The sequence below is a fragment of the Triturus cristatus genome, chromosome 10 (assembly GCF_964204655.1).
Source record: "Triturus cristatus chromosome 10, aTriCri1.1, whole genome shotgun sequence".
Classification (NCBI taxonomy): Eukaryota; Metazoa; Chordata; class Amphibia; order Caudata; family Salamandridae; genus Triturus; species Triturus cristatus.
Window position 1 is genome coordinate 641,631,305 of NC_140593.1, and position 20,408 is coordinate 641,651,712.

At 49.6% G+C, this 20,408-nt stretch overlaps 1 protein-coding gene and 1 pseudogene across 2 annotated transcripts in view; one reads left to right on the forward strand and one right to left on the reverse strand.

Annotated features, from left to right (window-relative positions):
- The window catches only part of RGS11 (regulator of G protein signaling 11), a 1,592,422-nt gene that overhangs the window by 1,488,251 nt on the left and 83,763 nt on the right, over positions 1–20,408 (reverse strand). The window lies entirely within an intron of this gene.
- Positions 1,062–4,297, forward strand: LOC146789837 (elongation factor 2 pseudogene; annotated as a pseudogene). The gene has a single exon (XR_014970171.1). The product of XR_014970171.1 is annotated as an elongation factor 2 pseudogene (transcript).

Here is a 20,408-nt window from a genome sequence, read left to right on the forward strand (position 1 = left end):
GATCCGTTTCAGGCTATTGTTCGTATGGAGCCTAAAACAGGTAAGCTGCCTCCAACAGATTTACTAAGAGGTCTGAAAGGAAGAGTTATGTACTTACCTTTAGATTTTAAGAAATATATAGAAACTGTTGGTATAGAGAGAGAGGAAAGTGAGCCTGTAGTTATTCTAGGTAATGGTCTACCAACAAAGAGTCAGAAAATATGGCAAGAGTTAGTAGATGTCACCAAACTTCAAACGGCTACATTATATCTTGTACAGAACAATATTTATTATAAAAGAGTAAATATGGAAGAACAGGGAATATGTTTAGAAGAAGATACAGAAATTTTAACTGGCCAAACAGAAAAAGTGGACAGCTCCAGGAGTGAAGATATTTATGAACATTATAGTGTACATCCTCTACATTCAAAAGAAGTCATTGGAAACACTATTGAATTATTGCAGATGAAGAAAGCAAAGGGAACTCTCATGAGTGTATGGGAAAAAAGTTTAGAAGCTCGTTGTTTTGCACAGCTGTTCCCCACTGGAGAAGGTGGAAAATATGATGAACGAGCCGTACAGATTCCAGCTTCAGAATACCGGATGACAAGATTGTACTCAAAAGATCCAAGATTTTCGACAGTGCATTCCATAAATATTTCATCTTCTATTTGAAATTGACTTATCTGGACTATGATATGCAGTGAATCACATATTAAAAACAGGAGTCCATCTTACACATGTTTGACAAACGAATTTATGGACAAAGTTCAACTAAGAGACGATAATTTGGAATCTTATTTAATTATTTGATGGAGTCTCAACGTAGCGCTAATGAGTATTAGTTTCATCGTCACAGCGAACTTAAATGTTTGTTAGAAACTTAGGTACTCCTACCTGGTTTCTAACAGTTAGCTGTGCTGAATATGCTTGGAACGATTTCCTCAAATGTCAAGAATATTGAATTGAAGACAGCTGGAGAATTGTGTTCTTTGGATCCTGTGAATGTGTGCAGATATTTTAATCATCGGTTTCAAGCTATGATGTCTTTTATCTGCAATAAAAATAATCTACCTCCTCTTCCGCCTGTCTGTCCCGCGAGCGAGGCAGGCAGTCCAACCCGCCTTCCTTCTCCGTTCCCGATCTGTGGAGAATCCACCGTCATCCGCCAAAATGGTGAACTTCACCGTAGACCAGATCCGGGCCATCATGGACAAGAAGGCTAACATCCGAAACATGTCGGTGATTGCACACGTGGACCATGGGAAATCCACACTCACTGACTCCCTTGTCAGCAAAGCTGGAATCATCGCTTCTGCAAGGGCAGGAGAGACTCGTTTCACAGACACCAGAAAGGACGAGCAAGAAAGATGCATCACAATCAAGTCAACCGCCATTTCTCTGTTTTATGCCCTGTCAGAAAATGACTTGGCTTTCATCAAGCAGTCTAAAGACGGTACTGGGTTTCTCATCAACCTGATCGACTCCCCAGGACACGTTGATTTCTCCTCTGAAGTCACAGCTGCCCTTCGTGTCACAGACGGGGCTTTGGTAGTCGTGGACTGTGTGTCTGGGGTGTGTGTACAGACTGAAACTGTCCTGCGTCAGGCCATCGCCGAGAGGATTAGACCAGTATTGATGATGAACAAAATGGACCGTGCTCTGCTCGAGCTGCAACTGGAAGCTGAGGAGCTGTACCAGACTTTCCAGCGCATTGTGGAGAACGTCAACGTTATCATTTCCACTTATGGCGAAGGGGAGGCTGGCCCTATGGGCAACATCATGATTGATCCAGTGCTTGGCACTGTCGGCTTCGGTTCTGGCCTGCACGGGTGGGCCTTCACCTTGAAACAGTTTGCAGAGATGTATGTCACAAAGTTCGCCGCGAAGGGTGATGCCCAGCTTGGTGCCCCAGAGCGTGCCAAGAAGGTCGAAGATATGATGAAGAAACTTTGGGGAGACAGGTATTTTGACCCTGCAAACGGCAAGTTCAGCAAGACTGCAACCAACGCAGATGGAAAGAAACTGCCGAGGACCTTCTGCCAGCTGGTGCTGGACCCCATCTTCAAGGTGTTTGATGCCATCATGAACTTCAAGAAAGACGAGACCGCCAAACTCATCGAGAAACTGGAGATCAAGCTGGACAGTGAAGACAAGGACAAGGACGGCAAGCAGCTGCTGAAGGCGGTCATGAGGCGCTGGCTGCCAGCCGGAGATGCCCTGCTCCAGATGATCACCATCCACCTGCCCTCCCCGGTCACTGCCCAGAAGTACCGCTGCGAGCTCCTGTACGAGGGCCCCCCCGACGACGAGGCTGCAATGGGTATCAAGACCTGTGACCCCAAAGGCCCCCTGATGATGTACATCTCCAAAATGGTGCCCACCACGGACAAGGGTCGCTTCTATGCTTTCGGACGAGTCTTCTCTGGTGTGGTGTCCACTGGCCTGAAGGTCCGAATCATGGGGCCCAACTACACCCCCGGCAAGAAGGAAGACTTGTACCTGAAGCCCATCCAGAGGACCATTCTTATGATGGGGCGCTACGTGGAGCCCATCGAGGACGTGCCTTGCGGAAACATCGTGGGTCTTGTCGGCGTGGACCAGTACCTGGTGAAGACTGGCACCATCACCACCTTCGAGCACGCCCACAACCTGAGGGTGATGAAGTTCAGCGTCAGCCCTGTCGTGCGCGTGGCTGTGGAGGCCAAGAACCCTGCGGACCTGCCCAAGTTGGTGGAAGGGCTGAAGCGCCTGGCCAAGTCTGACCCTATGGTGCAGTGCATCATTGAGGAGTCCGGGGAGCACATCATTGCCGGCGCCGGGGAGCTGCATCTGGAGATCTGCCTGAAGGATCTGGAGGAGGATCACGCCTGCATCCCCATCAAGAAATCCGACCCCGTGGTGTCCTACCGCGAGACGGTGGCCGAAGAGTCCAGCGTGCTCTGCCTCTCCAAGTCACCAAACAAGCACAACCGCCTGTACATGAAGGCGCGCCCCTTCCCAGACGGGCTGGCCGAGGACATCGACAAGGGGGATGTGGCTGCCCGCCAGGAGCTGAAGACCCGTGCCCGCTACTTGGCAGAGAAGTATGAGTGGGACGTCACCGAAGCCCGAAAGATCTGGTGCTTCAGTCCCGACGGCACCGGGCCCAACATCCTCGCCGACGTCACCAAAGGAGTGCAGTACCTGAACGAAATCAAGGACAGCGTTGTGGCCGGATTCCAGTGGGCCACCAAGGAGGGTGCTCTGTGTGAGGAGAACATGCGTGCTGTTCGCTTCGATGTCCACGATGTGACCCTGCACACTGATGCTATCCACAGAGGTGGCGGCCAGATCATTCCCACAGCCAGGAGGTGCCTCTACGCCTGTGTCCTTACTGCGCAGCCCAGGCTCATGGAACCCATTTATCTGGTGGAAATTCAGTGTCCCGAGCAAGTTGTTGGCGGAATCTACGGTGTCTTGAACAGGAAGCGTGGCCATGTGTTTGAGGAATCCCAGGTGATGGGCACCCCAATCTTCGTGGTCAAGGCGTACCTGCCTGTAAACGAGTCTTTTGGTTTTACAGCAGACTTGAGGTCTAACACAGGCGGTCAAGCTTTCCCCCAGTGCGTGTTCGATCACTGGCAGATTCTGCCTGGTGACCCGTTTGATGCCGCTGCCCGCCCAGCCCAGGTTGTGGCTGAGACACGAAAACGCAAGGGACTTAAGGAGGGAATCCCAGCACTGGACAACTTCCTGGACAAATTGTAGAACAGCAGCGGTCCTCCCAGCACCAACCAAACCAACTGTCATTGGACTCTTGAAGATGTAGCCATGGTAACGTGGGGAGCTGGCGCATTGTTAGACTGCAGTGACATCTCTTTGCCTTGCACTTGAAGCAGAGCAACTTGATCTCCAGAGTACATTCGTATTCAGCCTTATAGGTTTATCTGTGTTGCACATTATTTTTGGGGGCTCCACGCGGTGCCGTTAACTAAAACATTTCCACTTAACCACACGACCAAGTCGCTTGGTTCATATTTATTTGCGACTCAAAGAAACACAGGTGCTTTTTAGGAAGGAACACTTGAGGAGGGATGAGGCAGTAATTCTGTCAGTTGGCCGTCAAGATGCTATGCCAGTTGGCTATAAAGGCTTGCGGGTACAGGGACTCCTGGTTTCTTTGGGGCGGGAGAGCTCGTTGGGGGCAGAAAGTTGGAAGGCAGGATCTTGTGCAGTGTGGTTGTCAGCATGAACATCAAATGTGTTAGTGCCATTTAACCAATAAATCTGATCTGAATTCTCAAAAAAAAAGAAAAAAAAACCAAAAAAAAAATAATCTACCTCCAGGGTAAGTTTCTGATTTCTTTTGGAGAAACGAGTACCAAACCAAAGGTGCTCCTCATATACACACTTTTATGGGTCAAGGATGCACCTAAAATTGGAACTGATTCTAATGAAACTGTTTTGTCTTTTATCAAAGAGTATGTTACTGTGCCTTTCCAAAAAAGGAGAAGAGAGCTTAAGAGAACAAGTTTTACGTTTTCAAAGTCATTGATGTGGAAAATATTGTCAACGAAAATACAAGTCAAAGGGAAAGTTTTATACAAAATGTAGTTTTGGATTCCCACGTCCAATAATTTTAAAAGGAAGAGTTAATAGTTTTATGTCAGCAGTAAGACATACTATAACTCGAAAATCTCTGAAGAATACATACAACATAAGAAGAACTTAACATTCAAAGTATATTAATGACTAAAATCCAGTGATTTTGGCAATGTGGAATGCAAATGGATATCCAGTACGTTGCAGATAATTCATTTGCTGTTGATCGCTATGTTTCGTCATATATAACAAAATCTGAAAAGACAGAGTTAAAGGAAATGTGGGAAGAAATTTCACAAGTGAAGAGTCTTAGTAACAAATTGTACAGCTTTAGTTTGAAAATGCTTTCACTTTGAGAGATTCGATCCTACAAATGTTCGGATCGGTTGAGCTCTGCCAGTTTATATTCAAAGTCAAGAGGAATCATTTGGGTAAGTCTAGGTCTTGTGGCTACACGAAATAGAGTTTTGAAATCTCTAAAAGAAATTGAATACTTAGCATTTAATAATCCAGAAAGTACAGATATTGTTAAAACTAATATGTTGGATACGTACTATCCCAAAAGGAGTCCACATCTTGAAAACGTTTGTCTCTATGAAGTACTTTAACATTACAGCTTTAAGAGAAATGTTACTGAAAATATAAATGATGGAAAAAATGCAGTAATTGGATAATGGATGTTTGGTAAAACATACCAAAGGAAATCTTATTAACCATAGAAAACTCAGTTGTGAAACTCCAGAAAAAAGGGAATTTTTCTATTTAGCACTACTGCAACTCTTCAAGCCTTGGCGTAGTGAAGCGGAATTACTTGAAGATTTTGACGACTGCTATGAAGATTATTTTAATACATGTAAAGATAACATACAATACATAATTTTCTCTTCTTATCCACAAATGTTAAATGAAAAGATTGAACAAGAAACTAAAATTGCAGCTGAAATAGCTTAAGATGAGCTCAGTCCCAGACCTGAAAAGGCCCTCTGCCGCTCTCCCTATCAAAACCCAAGACTAGGCCTGGGTGGTAAATTCCGTTCCACTCGCTGAATTTGTGGAATTTCGCATTCCACGAAGAACGCGGAATTGCCAAACATTCCGCGATCCGCGGCTTTGCGGAATTTTTTGCATGTTCGCGCTTTCAAAATGCGTGTTCGCGAGATATTTCCCTCCGAACACGCAAACAGCATTCGCGAACAGGAAAAAAGCATCACGAACGGGCGGAACAAACAGTTCCACGTTCGGGGAACTTTGCGTGCTCGCAGATATTTTTTACCATTTTGCGGAGCTTTGCGTAGCGCGACTACACAAATTCCGCCCACTGCTACACAAGACCCATCTGATCCGCTCACCTCTCCCCCATAACGACCCCCTGCCCTTGGTTTGCCCCATGCCCAACCCCTCTGTGGCCCCCCTCCCTACAGCCACCCGTCTACCTAGAAACCCCTACCTGCGTAGTCCCCCTCCCTCGATACCCCTCAATCAGGAAGATGTCGTCCAACCTAAGACCACACCATTACATCCCATTAACCCCCACTTCTCGCCAACTTCAAACCCCATGGCCCCCACTCCTTCTCCATCACCTACCCACCCAACCTCTCAACTAACGCTGCCAAAATCTTTAAGCACAGACTACTCAAGCAACACCCTGGAACACTCATAGCCAACCTCTATCATAACTCCTCCAAAGATAAGACAAAAACTGACCTCATCTTCTACACCACCCACCAGGCCAAATGGAGAAATAACCTAGCTAACCACCTGCGAGTCACCAAATCCACAAACATCCCCCACGGACAAATACTAACTATCTCAAAATCTTCTCCATTCAGAATCAACACCACAATAACAGTATACAAAAATGGCAAAGTCATGGTCCAAGCCAACGACCCCAACCAAGAGTCAAAGAATCACTCAGAAGGATCCAGTGTCCATGCGGGAACTGTGGGAACTCCCGACGCTCCACTTCTCCTGGCCAGACGGGGGCTGACAGATTTCTGACCGCGTGGGTCGTAATCGGAGGCCTCCTTCTCGCCACAAACCGGGGGAAAATTGCATCGAGATCACCGGGGGAGACGCTGCTGGGACCCGTGGGCCGGGGGGTGCGCTAACCTGCAGGGCCGGGAGACCCTAGGGATTGGCACCGTCAGCGGGCTGGAGGCTTGGAGGACGAGGGCACGCACCAGGAGACACCCAAGAGGCGGCGGCGAGACACAAACGACATCAGAGGCTCGCAGCCTGGACCTCCAACTGCACCTCAGTGTGTCCGGAATGGTGAGGGAGGGCTGGAGATGGCAAAACCAAATGCGGATGAGCAGGATTAAAAGAGAATATTGTACCAGCAAGAAGAGATCTGCAAGAAACGGAGGCTGGATGCTGAGGCCATGAGGTTTGTAGCGGGTGGAGGATCTCGGCCTCAAGATGGCGGCCGCGGTCTGGACGAGACCGTGAGCGGGATTTCCCCCGGGAATCCCCTTGAGGAGAAACAACTGTACAATACATTATATGAAGATATACCGCAAGGAAAGAGACGGCGGAGGTGACTGGGGGTCGCCATAGTGAACGGAGCGAGCATCCGACTAAAGCAAAACGCTTATAAACAGTATAGTGGGGCTAACGGTGTACAACACACCGCTGATACTGGAGCGACGTGACCACATCGGACATCATCGTAAATTTTCAACTCTGCATATGGTATTGATGTGTGAACCCATGATCGGCTACGGCCGCAAACGAAACCTAGATGACACGCAGACGCCGCGTAGTGAAACTAACCAGGACCCGGGAGAGAACTTGCATTCTTGTTAATCACCAGAACGACATATAAAATCTAGCAAGGACTTGAATGCGCAACGCGATCCCACCTTGCATGTCCCTGTCGTCCCCAAAAGACTTAGGCTGCCTGTGCCACTGTATGCAGACATAACGTCCTCTAACTCCCCGATTCTGGCTCATGGCTGAGAAGCCTTTGGCTATAGAACAGGAACACGTCAGCAAAGTCAGTAAGTGCACGAATTGTTGATACTATACTTAACACCAGCGCATAGCTGCCAAGGTTTCAGATTGCCATTTGTGACATTTCCATAATTTCACTGAAATTATGAGTGACATTTCAGCGACTATGAGTGACACTTTCTCGCACGCAAAAATCATGCAATGAAGACGAGGGAAACTTCTTAACATCAGAAATTACAGCCATTTGAGCGATAAGAAACTCCAAGAAGTTCTTGAAACTGCTGCAGAGCACCAGAAATGGAAGGGCGCTAACCCTAGTGCTCCCTCCTGACAGATGAGGGAGTGCCCTCCTGGCAAAAGAAAACACCACCATGACCACGGGCACCGGTGCACCGTAAGTCACACCAGATCAAGCCAGCCCTAGAGGTGTGCACCCTTGGGCCCTTGCTGGCTGTCTGGTGACCCTACTTTGCTTCGGAGTGAACGTTGAGTGCTATACCTACACAGGATTGAGTTCTGATTCGGATTAAAACCTGGTTGCGCCCGGTGCGCCCAGCTGTGTCTGCAGGGCCTCTGTAAGTCTGATTGCGACATCATGATACGAAACAAGTTAAACTCACCTTTGAGCATGAAAGACTCACCCGGCACAAAGATGATGAAGTGGACACTGATTTTTCTGTCCCTTCTGGTTGATGTCGCCTATCTTCAAAATGGCGCGGGTCAGGCGATTTCAGGTTGACGCCCTGTGTGGTCCACAAAAGGTGAGCAGAGGGGCCGACTGGACATCAGCCATTGTTTTCTTCCTCATCTTGTTTTTCTATGTTTATTGAATGGTTGGGCCCCGGAGGTTTGGGATCGCCATCGGCGTAAATCCTGAGTAAACCCTGGAAATCGAGCCTATCAAACCAATCTACTTGCTTCATATTGCTAAAATATGATACAATATTATAATATAATATAATTGCTCCCCCACAGACTATTGTTTTTGGATTTTATCTTTTGCTTTTTGAGGTTTGTGTTTGTTTACCTATCTAATTTGCTCCAATTTTACGATGTAATCTGTTTTGCTACCTAATATGCTCTTGATTTTTAATTCCTCCCTTATTTATCCTACTCCCCTATTTTATCTTGTTTGTTTACCTATTTAATGTGATCCATATTAGCACTGGAATCTGCTTTTACTATCTTATCTGCGCCTTACTGTATTTCCTCGCTTATTTGCCCCCTTGCTTGATTCATCATATCTACCGTGCTTGTTTTACCTTTTCTACCCTACTGAACATCAGTGATGTAATTTGTTTTGCTATCGAATCTTCTCCTGATTTTATTCCTCTCTTGCTTAACACTACCTCCTTATCTTGCCCCCGATTTTTCGACCCCACACTCTCCCAGCACCCCCTCTCCTCTCCTCCCCTACCCCCATCTCCTTTAACTTCCTTCTCTTTACTCTGTCTCACGTCCACCCAACATGCCCCTTCACAGCACTGACCATCACCCTCAGGACCATACCCTCTCTAAACATGGCCCCATCTCCTGGACCATTCTCTACCCCCCTAATCTCTCCAAACACGCAAGGAAAAATTTCAAACATAAACTCCTCATCCGCAACCCTGAAACACTCATTGTTGATAACTACCTCAGCCTCACCTCCCCCATTATTACAAACTACATCTTCTACTCCAAACGCCCTTCGAAATGGAAGAGCATCTTCCTCCAACACCTCCCTATCTCTAAATCAACCAATATACCATATGGATTTAAAATATCCACCGCTCCCTCCCCAGCCTTTCATGGTGATATTGATATCTCCACCTTCAAAACAAGTAACATCCTCATACAAGCTTCGCCATCCCACCTTTCTATCTTTGAACACCACTTTAGCACTATGTCTCTCCTCCTTAACCACTCAGCGCCTAACACTCCTCCTCCCCAAACGAACAGAGCCCCTCAAACCTCTTCCTCTCCCCTCCCCCCCACTCTACATCCACTCTCAACCTCCAAAAATTGTCCTCACTATCTCTCTCCCTGGACCCCCCTATTGATAACGACTACCCCATCCCCAATTACCTACTTCTCATCCCCCACTTATCTCCCTCTCTCCCCCTAACCCCCTTAACCATTACTCCTCTGACCCCTCCTTGAATAACGGTAGCCCCAAACTCCTGTCACCTACTTATCATTCTTTCAATCTCTTTCTTGGGGATCTCAACCTCCATTGGAATGATACCAATGACCCCACCATCTCCCTCCTCACTACACTTCTTGAAATCAGAGAACTCAAACAACTCTGCCAATCTCCAACTCACACTAAAGGATCCATACTTGACGTCATTCTGTCCAACGATGATCTGACCTTCGTTACCAATATCATCCCCACTGACTGGTCCGACCTTCACCTTATTCTGTTCACCATTGCTACCTCAGCAAACCTCTCCTCCCCTAAAACTACCAGACCAAAGAAATTGACCAGAAACCTAAAAGGCATCCCCCCAGGTGTTCTACAATAGAAACTCCAAGCTCAACTTCTTCTCATTCCCCCTCCCAAAATGCGAATGAGTTCACTGAACTATTTAACAATACTGTTACAGATATTCTTGACCAACTAGCCCCGCCTAAACTCAAAAACCAAAGAAACACCCCCTCAAACTCTTGGTTTAATACAGAGATAAATAATGAGAGACAGGCACTCAGACTGTCGGAAAGAACCTGGAGACACCATCCCTCACCCTCCCATCTTGCACTTCTCAGACATGATAGATCCACTTACAAAAAACACATCCTCAAGGAAAAGGCATCCTTCTTCCGCACTCAACTTGACCGTGCCAAAAACAGACCCAGGGAACTCTTCAAAATCATCTGAAACCAAACTTCCCCCGCACCTCCTAATATGACAGCCTCATCAGACAGATGTGAAGAAATTGCCCACTTCTTCTCGGAAAAAATTGCCAAAATTGACCAATCCTTCCTTACCACACAACTATCCTCCTGTCATGCCCCGGGATCCGAATCGATAGACGGTCCAGTATATAAGGACCAAAGACGCGTACGAACGCGCTTAGCGTTCTAGCTGGATGCCTGGTTTCCGTCCTCGCTTAGCTTGCCTGACTTCCGGATTGTACTTCCTGTTTCCGTTGTCGCGCTAGTCGGCGCCGAGCCTTCTCGGGTTCTGCCCGTGTGTTTTGAGTCTTTCTGAAGAGACGTTATTGCCGTCATTTGCGAGCCTCTCTGTCATCTAGAGGCCCGCGTTTGCTCACGAAGCATACTGCAGCGATTCGCGAGCCTCTCGTCCATCTGGAGGCTCGCTCCTGCTTAAATAGCATTTTTTGATTCCCGCCAATTGCGGCGGATTTCGGAGTGAGTGCCAGTAATCTACCTCCCCCAGAGCTGCTGTGTCGTGGGGGTGCTCACTCCTGGGTGGTGGTTGGGTGTAGACACAAGCATATTCCCCGCACTGTGCCCTCGGTTCCCTCACTAAGGAGAAGCGTTTCCAAACTCCTCTACAGTTCATTACGCCCAAGTTGGTTCATATCTTCAGTTGAGTCCACACACTTCCTTTCCCTCCTTGCACCTGTTCAGCCATTTACCCACCTCCCTTCAGTGGTGCTGGTCTCCCCTGGAAACAGAAGACCGACTTATCCATAGGGGACGCTAGCGTGGACCACGCCATAGTGACCAGAGTTCTTCTGAAGCACGGTAACAGCGCTGTGCGCTACTCTTTTGTTCTTGCACTTAGGAATTTAACACGGGGTGGGTGAATATAATTATTATTGTTTTGTCTTTCTCCCTAGGAGTTATCCTATTCACACTACACCTTTTTGCTATTACATTCCATGTGGAAATAGAGGGACGCAGTTGTATATCTTCCTAGTGAGTAAAGGGGGGAAAAGAATTGTGTATCATCATTAATGTTCTAGGTAGACCATTCACTGTATTGTTTGTCTTATAGGGTATATGAAGTAGAAGTTGGTTTGCTCCACGCCTGCCCCCCTCGTCCTTAGTCCCTTACTAATCCAGTGGAGGTGGCATCTCTTATGCTAAACAAGACCCCCGTGGTATGTGGATTAGGGACTTGTTTCTGCCTGGGAAATGCATAAGGTGATATGTAGTATAAAGTAGAATTTTCTATTACAGCACGCACAGAGAAGAACCACGTCCTTGGTACCAACCAGCCACACCTCTGAAGTCACACCCTCCTTCCCTTGTTTTGTTACCCTGTTTTCCCCTGGCGTGCCATCCGGTTCTCTAGGGTTTGATAGAGACGGAGGGCCGTAGGGGAGGACGGAGACTTACTCTTCTGATTCCTGACGCTCCTGCAGAAGATCCTGCGAACCCTTACACCTCCAACTTCCAATCCAATCTTGTCCTCACCTCTAATGCCTACTTCACATCCCCCCTTCTAGATGACACTCTCTCTCCTCTGCCCTCTATCCTACCGCTTCCCAGCGAGCCTCCTCACCCACCCATTTCCATACCCCCACCACTCCACATGCCTCTCACCTTCCACATCCCCAGTAACCAACTCCCCTAAATCTCAACCTAAGAACAATGCCTCCTTGCTCAACTTTCTCCCCGTCACTGAGCTTGAAGTCCTCAATATAATTGGCAATCTAAAACCGTCCTCCCACACAAAAGACCCAATACCCTCCAACCTTGTCCCTGCCCTTGAGCACATCATCACCCCATTCTGGACCAAAATCATCAACACCTCTTCAAAATCATCCGAAACCAAACTTCCCCCACACCTCCTAATATGACAGCCTCATCAGACAGATGTGAAGAACATGCGCACTTCTTCTCGGAAAAAATTGCCAAAATTGACCAATCCTTCCTTCCCACACAACTATCCTCCAACTTCCAATCCAATCTTGTCCTCACTTCTAATGCCTACTCCACATCACCCCTTCCAGACGACATTCTCTCTCCTCTGCACTCTATCCTACCGCTCCCCAGCGAACCTCCTCACCCACCCATTTCCATACCCCCCACCACTCCACAGGCCTCTCACCTTCCACATCCCCAGTAACCAACTCCCCTAAATCTCAACCTAAGAACAATGCCTCCTTGCTCAACTTTCTCCCCGTCACTGAGCTTGAAGTCCTCGATATAATTGGCAATCTAAAACCGTCCTCCCACACAAAAGACCCAATACCCTCCAACCTTGTCCCTGCCCTTAAGCACATCATCACCCCATTCTGGACCAAAATCATCAACACCTCTCTCTCCACCGGCTGTGTCCCCTCCTCCCTTCAGCTTGGTCAAATCTCACCCATAATCAAAAACCCCAATGCTGACCCCAATGACCTAAATAATCTCCGCCCCATCACTAACCTCCCCCTTCTCTCAAAGGTACTTGAAAAATGTGTCCTACTACAACTAGACAAACACATAGAAAATTTCAACCTTCTCGACCCCTTTCAATCTGGCTTCAGAAAAGGCTGCAGCACCGAAACGGCAATGCTCAATGTCATAGATGACATCCATCAATCACTTGACAATGGCGAGACCTGCCTTCTTTTTTTTTTTTTTTTTTGAAAACCTTTATTCTTCAAAAAAAACATGGACACAGCTATTCAGCCGACATCCCGGAGGTTCGGCAGCTTTGAGAGAGCAGAACAAAGAAACGTCCACAGTGCATAGAAGGAGAAGCAGAAAAGGTTCTGTTTTAAATAAACACAAACTCACACAAAACCCCAGCAAGGCGAAGGACACTGAATACCACTGATGATTGCCCCTCAGGGGAGAGCAGACCCCCCTCGTCTAACAGTCACAATACTGTGTTAAGAGGAAAAAGGGGGAAAAGCAGAGGCCCAAAAAGTCAACTAACAATCAGATACATATACAAAAGCCGGAAAGAATGTTAAGGAGAGAGCTGTTCATCGGGGGGATCCAAATCAGGGGCAAGACATATGCCCCCCCTATACTGGTTCCACCGCCCCCAAATGGCGTGCCACTTCCGGGGGTGCCCTCTAGCACAATATACTGTCTTTTCCCTTAGCATACTCCAGTCCATGTTTTCTTTCCACGCAGTCAATGTGGGGGGACCCGCAGAGTCCCACAGGCGCGCGATGTCTCGCTTAGCCACCATATTACCCAGAGTCACCCACAGGGTCTGTGCCTCATCGTGATCGGTAGGCCCCCAAACATTAAGGAGACAGCACCGCGCCTCCGGCTGCATAACAATGCCCGTCACCTCCCCCATCACCGTATGGACTCTCCTCCAGAATTCCATGATGACGCCACATTCCCAAATGATATGCATAAAGGTACCCACCATACCGCAGCCCCTCCTGCATAAACCCTCCTCAGAAAATCCCATATGAACCAGCCTTGGCCCCGTAACATAGGTTCTGTGGAGTATTTTGAGCTGCACCAGCCTCAGACGTGATGGGATCGCGACCTCCTTAGGAGAGGAGACCGCAGACTGCCAATCCTCGTCATCCAGTTCGAGTCCGTCCCTAGTCCACTGGTCCCTCAGCCCCAACAGCAGGTCCGCCCGAACATTTATCAATTTCTTATATATGAGAGAAATCGTACTCTCTGGCATATGGCCATCGAGGATCCGATCCTCCAATGGAGAGGACTCAGGCACCTTCTCACCCTCTACGAGGACTGACCGCAGGGCATGACGCACTTGAACATAACGGAAAAACTTGGATTTCCCCAACTCATACTCCTGCTGCAGCTCTTCAAAGGACTTCACCCACCCCTTAATCAGCAAATCTCCAACCCTGGAGATTCCAATCAAGTCCCATTTATCAAAACCTTTCGTATGCCAGAGACTTCCCAATTTTTCAGAGTCAAACAACGGGGTAGCCAGGGTGAGCCTATCCTTCCAGCCCAGCGAGTCAGTCGCCAACCTCCACACGCGCACCGCCACCCCAGTGGGCCCCGTGAGGGACGAGTCCAGCGCCCGAGAGTACAACGCTCTATGATAAGTACCGCCGCGCAGCAACCATCGGTCCATGGCATAGCCGGGGCTTAGAGCCGGACCATAGAAACCATGATTAATCGCGCTCAACTGGGTGGCCCAGTAATAGCGTTGAATGTCCGGAAGCGCAATACCCCCGTCGTACCACGGTAGCGTCAATTTAGCAATCGCTATGCGCGGCCGTCCATCCCACAACAGCGATCGTTGGAGGCTTTCAACCTCCCGGAAGTAACTGGCCGGTACCCAATCGAGGGTATTCTGCAAGGCGTAGAGGAACCGGGGGAGAGACATCATTTTAAACAAGGCGGCGCGCCCAACGAGGGAGAGCGGCAGCTTCCGCCAGCCCGCAACATCCCGCGGCAAGCGCGCCAGTGGGGGGAGCAGGTTTCTCTCATACCGCAGAGTGGAGTCAGTGGAGATAAAAATCCCCAGATACACAAAGCCCTGCTGGGCGATCCGGATCGAACAAGTTCGCGGGACCGGCGGAACCTCACCACTCAGAACATACAAATACGATTTACTCCAATTGATGACGAGACCCGAGTTCCTGCCAAAGGACGTCAAAACGTCACAAACTACTATAAGCGAGTTCTTGGGCGAGGCGAGATATAACAGGATGTCATCGGCATAGAGCGATATACGGTCCTCGTGCTCAGGCGACCATCTAAGTCCACGTATATCCGGATGCCAGTGTATCCACGCCGCCAGCGGCTCGAGGGCAAGGGCGAACAACAAAGGCGACAGGGGGCAACCCTGCCGAGTTCCCCTCCCAAGCTGGAACAGAGTCGACGCCCGCCCGTTTACCACAACACTCGCAAGGGGGCCCTCATAAAGCAACCTCACCCAGCTCACAAAACCAGGGCCAAAGCCGAACTTGGCAAGCACAGCCCACAGATATGCCCATTCCACCGTATCAAAAGCCATCGTGGCGTCAAGCGATGCCACAATAGCTGGTTCTCGGAGCGTGCCCGCCCTGGAAATCACTCCATGGAGACGCCGAAGGTTTAACGCAGTGTTACGGTGCGGGATGAAGCCGGATTGATCCGGGTGGATCAATTCTCCGAGCACCCTGACCAAGCGGCCTGCCAGAATTTTAGCCAGAATTTTCGGCTCAGCATTAAGGAGTGATATTGGCCGATAGGAGGCACACTTATCTCGGGGTTTACCCTCCTTGTGTATTACAACAATCGTCGCCAATCTCTGATCCAACGGAAGGGACCCACCGCCCCGCGCCTCCACAAACATGGCGCGCAGGTGAGGGGCAACCCTATCCGGGAACAGCTTATACAAGTCGATCGGCAAACCATTAGGGCCTGAGGCCTTGCCCGAGTTCAGCGCGCGGATGGCACCCGCCACCTCATCGACCGTTATGTCTCCATCGAGATCATCTCTATCTACATCAGAAAGGCAGGGCAGAGCGATGTCACGCAGGAGGTCAAGCGAATCCTCGGTCGGCCTATCCGAAACTGAGGCATAAACCATACGGAAATAATCCGAAAAACACTGTACTATCCCCTCAGGGTCAACTACCACCTCTCCCCCCTCTCTCGTCAGCTCCGGCACCACTCTATTAACCCGTTCTTTTTTGTCCAGCCAAGCTAGGAGTTTCCCGGCCTTATCACCAACATCATACAAGCGGCCCTGCTGTTCCCTACTGAGGGTCTTGGCGGCATTCGTCACCAGGTCCTTATATTCGGCTTGCTTCAAGCTCAGTTCATGCAGTGAGGCCTCTGTAACCTCCCCATCCAGCGCCCCCTCTAAAGCCGCGATCTCCTCCTCAACCTGCAGAACCTCGCCATCTCTCCGCCGCTTGGCCGCCACTACCAAGGAGAGGGCCTCACCTCTCAGCACGGTCTTAAATGCTTCCCACAACGATACAGCCGAGTCAACGGACCCCTGGTTGTCCTTAAAAAAGTGATCAACTGTCTTCAACAGCGCACTGCGCATCTTGGGGTCACGAAAGTACCAGGGGTTAATAGGAGCAACCCTGCCCCCTCCCTCGCGGCCGACGTCCAGCCGGACCCACACTGGCGAATGATCCGATATGCCCCGCGCCATATGCCTGGCCTCAGATACCAATGAGGCGTGCGCAGCCAGAGTGAGCAGGTAATCAATCCTAGAGAGGCTACCATGCGCCCCGCAGTGAAAGGTGTATTGGCTCTGTGTGGGGTGCCGGAGCCTCCAGCAGTCTACCAGGCCGAGTGTGTCTAGAAAGTCTGGAAGCCACTTCTGATCCCCCCCGGTGTCCCTGGGCGGGTACCTATCCAGCAGCCCAGAGCCGACAGCATTGAAATCACCCCCCACCACTAGCATACCCTCCGGGAGGTCCAACAAGGCCCTACCCAGATCTGTAAACGTGGAGGCCTGCAGGGCAGGAGGGACATAGACCGAAACCAAAACCAAAGTTCTTCCTTCCCACCTCCCCGCCACCGCCACAAACCTCCCCCTATCATCAACAATGGTGGAGTTCACCTCGAACGGTAGTGAAGCTCTAACTAGGATGCCCACACCCCTGGAGCCGGAGGAGAATCCCGAGTGAGCTATGAATTTGTAACCTTTCCTATTAAGAGCATAGCAAGTGTTACCTATAAGGTGTGTCTCCTGCAGTAGGGCGACATCCGGCAAAGACCGTTTCAAGAACTGCAAGACTATCCCCCGCTTAATGCGATCCCCCAAACCATTAACATTCCAGCTAAGAACATTTAAACCCCTACCCCCCATCCCCACACACAAAGAGGCCCACCCCACACCCGAAGAGCCACCATGGAACAATCCTGACAATGATTACTACGCCTTGCAAAGACAAACCCCCCAACAACAAACCCAAAATCCCAACTATCCCCCCCACCCTGCACCCCTGCTGCAGCTTACAAAGCCCCCCCAACTTGCAGTGTGCCTGTCGCCCTACCAAAACCCAAATCTACAAAAAGTACCCTGAGGGAGGAAAGTGCTCCCATCGTCCTCCCGCAACCCTCCGTATTTACTGCAATCAGTTCAAGTCATTATCTAGAACCAAATCAAGTCAGTCCGGCTCCAAAGGCATCAACCTTGCCCATCCCGGCCACTGTCCCCGTCTGCGGCAGCGTCCTCGCCAGTCCGTCGTCGGGGCAAAGCGTCCAGCCACTCACCGGCCATAGCAGGCGACTCAAAGAAGAAAGTTCGGTCTTCGTACACCACCCGTAATCTGGCAGGGAAAAGCATGGCATACTTCAGGTCCCTCTCCCGAAGCCGTCTCTTCACCCCCAGGAAACTCTGCCTTTGCTTTTGCACCAGCTGGGTGAAGTCAGGATAGAAACTCACCGACGCGTTCTGAAAAGGGACCGGGCCCGTCACCCGCGATGCTTGCAGGATAGCGTCCCGATCTCGGAAGTGAAAGAGCCGGGCGACAATCGGTCTCGGTGGAGCTCCCACCTTGGGCCTCCCACCCGGCACTCTGTGAGCTCGCTCAACTGCGAAAAACTTCCCAAGGCCCTTAGGCTTCAGATGGTTAAGCACCAAGTCCTCCACGAGCAGGTCTACAGAAATCTCGTCCGAGGACTCCGGGACACCGATAATGCGCACGTTGTTGCGCCTGGCCCAGCTCTCAAAGTCCTCGAGCCTACGGGCGGAGAGGTCACTCTCGGCCCGCAGCTTACGAACCTCAGTCTGAAGTTCCGAGACATCATCAGCGAGGCCCGTGGTCTTGAGATCAAGGGTTTTAACCCGTTCATTAGTTTTGCCCAAATCCGCGCGGATCAGGTTAACGTCCACCAAGATGGTATCCACTTTTTTTTTTAATTGACATGTTTTTATTAGGGTTTTTTCATTTAATGCATTACAAGTAATAATCATCATTATTATCGTAAGTTATTGTACTACGGCACAACATAACATTAGGGATCTATAAGGAAGTTAGCGTGTGTGTGTGCTGTAGTCCGTCAGTGGCTAAGATCTCCCGTGATGTCTTGAGAGGCTCGTCTTCCCAGTGGTCGGCTCCATCTGGCCCCCATATATGTCGTCCTGGTCGTGTCTACATTTTCGGCCTCGGTCGGGGGACGGTTGCCCCTTCCTATCGAGGTCCGAGCTGCGGTCCCCTCCTTCCTGGACCAAGATGGTATCCACTTTGTGCGCCAGGGCATCAAACTGTCTCCCAATCGAAGCCTGCATCCCTTCGAGCGCGCCCATGACATCCTGCAACGAGAGCTCCGAGGCCGAGGGTGAGGCAGTCTTCTGTACATCCAGCGGCTGGCTCGATCCACCCGGCGACCCCTTCTGCTGGGCATAGCGATCCATATTATTGGCTTGAGTATAGGCTCCCCGCCTGGTAGCCTTGGGTTTCAGCCGATCCACCTCTGCTTTACCCGACATGTCTGGCACCAAGCAGGCCAGTGCAAAAAGACGGCCCTCTCTCAGTAAGAGGGATCAGGAGAAATCAGATCTGCAATAACCAGCCAGAGTAGGGCGCAGAGCGTCCAGAGGATAATAAAGCAGCCGAAAGCACTCCCGAGCCAAGTCAGACAAAGGGCGAGAAAGTGAAAGTGAAAGGACGGGGTCCTCCGTCCGACAGTTCACACCTCGCCTGGCCGCTGTTGTTCAATTAGAGGTCGGGCATCCTGCCAACGCCAGCCCCTGGCATCCCTCGGAGATAGGCCTCAATCTTCCGCCATGCACAACTCCGGTGCCCGGTGGGCGATCCGAACTCGGGCAGCATCAATCGCCTCCATAACGAGTCATCTGCAAGATGCCGTGCATATAAACAGGATTAAAGACAGGATAGTCGACGGAGGGCGCGTGGGTCTCGGGAGCTCAAAGCTCACGCGGCCATCTTGGTCAAGCGCTAGGCTCCTCCTTCGAGACCTGCCTTCTTATACTTCTTGATCTCTCCACAGCATTCGATACAGTCAACCATTCAGCCCTACTTAATGTGCTTAGGACCCGTTTCTGCCTTAACGGCAGCGCCTACAAATGGTTCATCTCTTATCTACAACACCATACTCAGCAAATCAAAATTCCAAACTGTCTCTATAACCCCACTCCTGTCTCCCTTGGAGTCCCCCAAGGATCTATTCTCTCTCCCTCCCTCTTTAACCACTTTATGGAACCCCTCACCCTCATTCTTAACCAAGCAGGCATAAATTACCACCTCTACGCCGATGACACCCAAATCTATTACAAGATTAAAACTCATGCTGACATCTTACACCTGAACAACACCCTTACCAAGATCCAAACCTGGTGCCATTCCAATCATCTTAAACTCAACCCTAACAAAACCAAAATCATTCTCTTCTCCCCCAAAAATATCCCTCTACCCATTCAATCATGGATCCCTTACCTCGATGCACTCAATTGCTCACTCACCCTGTCCAACTCCGTCAGATCTCTTGGCATCACTATCGACAACACCCTAACCCTTAATGTTCACATCAAAAACTCTGCCAAAGGAGCCCTCTTCACTCTCTGTCACCTCAAGAAAATCAAACCATTCATACCCACCGAAGATTTCCAACTCGTAGTTCAGTCGTTTGTTCTGTCATGTATTGATTATGGTAATGCTATCCTCAATGGAATCCCCAAGGTACACCTAGCTCTAATCAAAGCTGTGCTCAATCTTGCTGTCAGGCTCAACACGGACTGCAAACGCTTCAATCATATATCCCCGGCTCTCAAATCTCTTAAATGGCTCCCTATCGAAGGAAGATCTGCCTACAAAACCGCCTGCATTACTCATAAAGTGCTCCACCAAAACACTCCGCATTACCTCTCAAAGAAACTCCACTCTGCGGGCTTCACTCGACCTCTGAGAAGCACCAACACCCTACTCCTAATCCCACCTCTGCATAAAAAGAAATCTACACAGTCTCGCTCCTTCTCTGGCAATGTCCCTATTATCTGGAATGCCCTCCCAAAAAACCTGCGCTGTAATCCCTCCTATTCTAGTTTCAAAAAAGACCTCAAAACCCACCTCGTCAATTATTATTGGGGT